The sequence below is a fragment of the Anarrhichthys ocellatus genome, unplaced genomic scaffold, assembly GCF_004355925.1.
Source record: "Anarrhichthys ocellatus isolate YVR2014 unplaced genomic scaffold, GSC_Weel_1.0 scaffold7, whole genome shotgun sequence".
Classification (NCBI taxonomy): Eukaryota; Metazoa; Chordata; class Actinopteri; order Perciformes; family Anarhichadidae; genus Anarrhichthys; species Anarrhichthys ocellatus.
This window is the reverse complement of record NW_022280037.1, coordinates 2,956,173-2,961,601: the sequence shown is the minus strand read 5'-3', so window position 1 is coordinate 2,961,601 and position 5,429 is coordinate 2,956,173.

Genomic DNA, 5,429 nt, shown 5'->3' with positions numbered 1-5,429 from the left:
GTGCGGATCACTATGGCATCTGGGTAAGGGGAACACCCCTGGCTGGCACCGCAAGTGTGTTCGTTTCAATACAAGCAATGGCAGCCATGACAAAGCAAACAAGATGCAAACCTCATTCAAACTAGGCTTCTTTTTACACAAAGGTGAAAATGGTGATAGACAAATGCCATCAGGTACAGTGCTGAGCATGCCCTTGGAATTATCATTTCATAAATATTTTATTAAAAAGTAACCAGATCAATCACTAGATCTATTAATATTTAAATATGTTTTGTAACGCATTGATCCCTCCTCATTGATACCACTTAAATTGTAAAAGGATCATTTATAATCACTCTTTATAGGGATTATAATGTTAGAATATTGAAATGCATTTAAACATTTGTAAAAATGAAACTCTCCATTGCTTATGACCTTGTGTCTTGAATGTCATTGTGAACCTCTGCTTGTATACGTATATGTACCATAAACATTTTCCCCTCTTTGAATATATGCAATAATCCTATCTCCAGCCACATGAATACTGGCCCTCCATATTATTGTAATGCCAACCTCCAGACTGCATGCCTGATAGCCAATACTTTATCACAGCTTTGCCTTTTTTATGGGTCTGGTGTCTCTTTAAAATGATTGCCCCTGTTTTGATCTGATTAATTTTGTGTGAGCACAAACAATTACTTCTCATCTTTATCTGCTCAAGGAATCACCCCTTTTTATGGGTATCATTTATTACAGGTGGACAGCTACTTGTTTATTAGAATTTCAAGCAGCCTATCGCAGCCGAGATCTCCTGCGGTCTATATTTACATTTCAACTTCAGCTAAACAGGCATGACAAACACACATAGCAAAGGGCCAGCCGCGGGCACACTTCATTTTCATATTGCCTCCTGACGGGCCAGACGGACTGGACTTAATGCAAAAGTTCCTGACACGGTGGCAGAAGGTGCTGAGCAGGAGGGTGAAGAGGGGGAAAAAAAGAGATGCGGAGAAACCGAGTGAGCGTGGGAGCGAGAGAGAAAGAGAGAGAGAAAAGGGGAAGGTGGTGGGATGGTGAGAGCAGGTTGACTAAGTATGTATTTCAGCTTTCAGGTGAGTGTCCATCATTCAGGGGAAGCGGATGGGATCATGGCCTCTGAAATCCATCCATGGCAAGGGGGTCTTCACAGTGAATATAAATATATGTGTGTGTGCCACGGCCAGGGCCACTCTTGACAAGCCAACAGCTGTTAATTATGAATTGGCCTGCAGAGAGGGAGACAGGCTGGTGAATATGCAGAGCTGAAGGAGCGCGCAGAGCCCATGCAACACAAGTGTCAGACCCCCACTGCACCCGGAGTGGCAGGGGTTGACCTGGGTGTCAATCACTAGCACCGGCCAAGCAACAGGACAGGGATTGCTTGGAATTGACCCAAAAAACTGCAGTTTGACTCGCATGGAAATTAACTTTTTTATTTGATGGTATAGCGCAAGAGCGTCAAGTCCAACCATCAGACCAAATTGGCCATCCCTTACAGTACACCATGCTGCTAGCAGGGCTACACAGAGACTTTACTCCAGTAAAAGCAAAATTACTTACTAATTAAAACACTTAAAATGTTGCCTTCTCGGATATAAGTTAAAGTGGGGGTTCGAAATGTAGGATAATACGCTTACTAAGAATTAGGCTACTGGGGGGTACGAATAAGATAACTTACCTGTTGTTAAATTAAAGACGACTTTTACTAAATAAACTTAACATGCAAAATACAGTGTAACATTTCAACTTATGTACACATCACACCATGCCCAAAATATGCACACATCATGGTTTTCAATTAATATTATGCAACTTCCTCTGTGTAACCACAATGGAATTAATCAGAAATGAGGAAGAAAAACTCAACTAGGCCTCGACAAAAACGAGACAGACAATAATACAAAATAATCTAACACCTCGGCGGGTGCAACCGACATCAGAATAAAACATCAACAAAGCAGACGACATAGCAAAACAATACAAACAACAGCTGCGGCACAAAAACACAGAAGCAAATCCACTGACTCAACTTGCAGTCTCGTGCACACACACGCACACAGTGCATCGTTGCAGAGCAACACTGACTGTCTCCTCCGGGGAGAGTCAGGTTCGTTTGTTGAAGGCTGCTCACCTGTCTGAAGTTACCGGGAGTCCTTCCGTCTGCTCCAGGCCTCGTTTACCGTCAAAGAGTGTACCCAGTCCACTCGGCCTCTCTGTCCCAGTACGCTCCTTGACGTTTTCCAACATTTAGAGCTGACGGATCCACATTTAGCATGTTAGCCAGACCAAGCACGCACCTGTTGGGTGTGTTTGATTTGGATCACTTAGCGCGCCGGCCGGTTGGATCATAAACCGTGATTAATGAAGGTAGACACAACCTTTTTAATACATTATATATACATACATATATATGCCGAGGTACAATCATTTTGACCTTAACCCATAATCAAGTAATTATTATATATATCGCTGCATTTTGTTGGCCTAACTGTTCACAGACTGAACATGTATCTCTGATGCAGCTGCTGATTTCATCTGTTGAAAAATGATATATGTTATTGGGCTGTAATGGTTCTAATGCCTGCCTGAAAATCCTGAATTGTATTCTGAATTTGATGGAATCACGTAAGGGAAAAAAGCCTGAACAAATACAAAGAGTTTAAGCACTGAACCCGTAATAATAATAATAAGTTAAGGGAGGATTCCTAAAGCTTATTTGTCATCCCTAAAAGCCCCATATATCTCCCTGCAGTCACTGTGGAGAGCCCCTGTGTCTACACACTAGCCATTCACAGTCGGACCAGGGTTAACAGGGCCTGTGCCTTTAATGGCAGGAATATCTCCAGGAATTTTAATTAATTTTCCACTCTTACCAGCTGAATCTGCGTTAATTTCCCCCTCAAGGACTTTTATAAATTTCATCATTAATAAAATCAGACATTCAATTAGTCCCCAAATCCAGATTGCCAACTGTTTCATAACAGTCCTGGTCTGATTTTCCCTTTTTTTTTATTAGGTTGGGTGAAAAAAAGTTAAAACTAATTTCATTAATCTAATTGTCATAACTTTGAACCATCTCTTAATTAGTTCAAATTAATATGATTAATCACAATAATGACAAAAACTCATTCAATTACAGGTTTTCAATGGCAAGTGGATGTGTTGGGGGTGATAGGGGCATAAAGGATGAGGGCGGGAAGCAGAGCTGGCTGCGAGAGACGGGATTGGTCGTGATTATTCCAATGACTGACAGGTTATCAATCATGGTGCACTTTTAATAAAGGCTGCTGGAACTTCAGTGGAAGGCCTGGCTCAGTTGCCTTCTTTCTTGTTTTATTTCTTCAAAATCCTTTTGAACTCTCCTCATTCCTCCATGAAATATGATCCTTCTTCGAATGACTTGAGCTGCACATTTTAATGAAGAGACTGGGTTGCATAAAAACAAAAATGGACTCATCCATATGTAAATAAAATGATGGCAGTGCACATGCTCATCTCCGCTACCCCATTATTGCAGAAAATTGCATACGTTTATGCGCTGGAATGATATCACTTTATTTTCATTTGTCTGAGCGTTCCCTAAAGCTGCAGATGAGTCTGGCCCTTCTCTCGTTCCTGTCCCTCCATCTCTCTGCAGACATATGGATCGGAGAGATGCCTGCTGCTTGGCTTTCAATCAGGGCCACCGATCTAACAAAGCAGGGGAGCAGAAGCATGTCACCATTTGTCACATGCCACTGGGGCACAAGCTGAGCAGCAGGCACACCCTCGGGTATGTTAGGCCAGGAGGGAGGGCTGCAGCTGCCCGTCTCGGGCAGGTTCCCTCTTGTCCCATGCTGTCCCCCTGGGACCAGCCACCCAAATGTCCCAAGTCAGTTGTCTGGGACGATTTGACCTGTGATCCACCCATCTGGAGGGCTGCTTAGCTTCCATCACCCCGAGGAAGGAGCCTGATGATCAGAAGACCCATCTGGGGATGGAGATCCCCCCCCCTCCCCTGGAGAGTCCGAACCTTGGAGTCCTAAAGACGCCCCTTCACTGTACTCCTCTTGGCTTTTCATGGCTGCTCATTCTCTGCACTACTTCAAATGCTGCTGCTTTGATCCTCTCAGTCCTGAGCTATGGCACTGAGCAGGGGGAATTCACCTGCCACCCCAGGTAAAGTCAACCAAAGGCTGCTGGAGCGTTAAGCAAAGCATCGCATAGATACATATGTTATGTCTCGTTGACAGTGCTTATCATGCAGCTCAAGGGCTCCAATCCTTTACCCAATGGTTATATCTCACACAGCATTGGATCCATGTCCGATGCATATCTTGGCTGACAGCATAGTTGAAAGCCCGGAGCATGACAGACATGTAAAAGTGTACGTTTTATACCCAAGTGCGCTGAGCACGGCTTTTAAGTTCGTCCGTTATATGCTGTGGCATGTGTTTACCACCGCATTGTTTGTGGAGCCCGGTGATTGGTGGCTATTGGAAGTGATGCAGAACCAGACAGTGAGCGGTGCCATACTTTCAGGATGCTGTGACCACATGGGGCAGCATATGGAGCTATTTCCTCTTCTCTCTCTCCGGGACTTTTTAGACATGTCAGTCGGCCCTTAATCATGCATTTTTCTGCATGAGGGGAGAACTGGAGTATCTGTGCCGAGCTGGCTTCTGTGCCCTGCGGTTCTCCACCAACACAATAAATCAATAGTGCCCAGCTCCACTGTGTGCACAACATGCGTGCACACAAACATGCACACAAAGGCTAACACACAAAGAGGCTACCTTCGTCCCGTTTAGGAGCTCGTGCTTATTCTGTCCATTATTTAGGCCAACATGTTTTTGATCATTTCCTTATTGTCATCATGCTTTTGTAATTAGAGGAGAGTGGGAACTGGTGGATAGGGGGACCATACCTCAATAGTTCAGCCTTCCAGAGACTCAGGGACAAAAGGGGCATTTTTCAAGGTCTAAACCCACCCTCCCCTCATATGCACAGCCATCTCTAAGTCCCCAGCCACCCTTGAGAGGGAAGCACAGCCTTCCATGTGCATAAAGTTGAAATAAACTGCAGTCTGTATTTTCATTGGGGAAAGTGAACCCAATTTACACGCTGCTCCATTGGAGATGAGCACTCTAGCGTACCCTAGCTGGTAATCTCACCCAGATTCCCCCTTTGTGTCCTGCATTATTGTTGAAATAAATAACCTTTCACTGCAATCAGTGTGGGGATCTTCACTTAAATTATCACCCCACAGATAGCTCACTCATGATCTGCTTCTATATCCATTAACTATCCGGGAAAGTGATTTATTGGTGAAGGGTAAGAAAAAAAGGAATGAAGAGGAAAGCGAAGGAGTCAGTTTGGTTAGACAATAGTGCCCTCTACTGTTTGCAGAGTGGATCCCTTTGACAGACTGT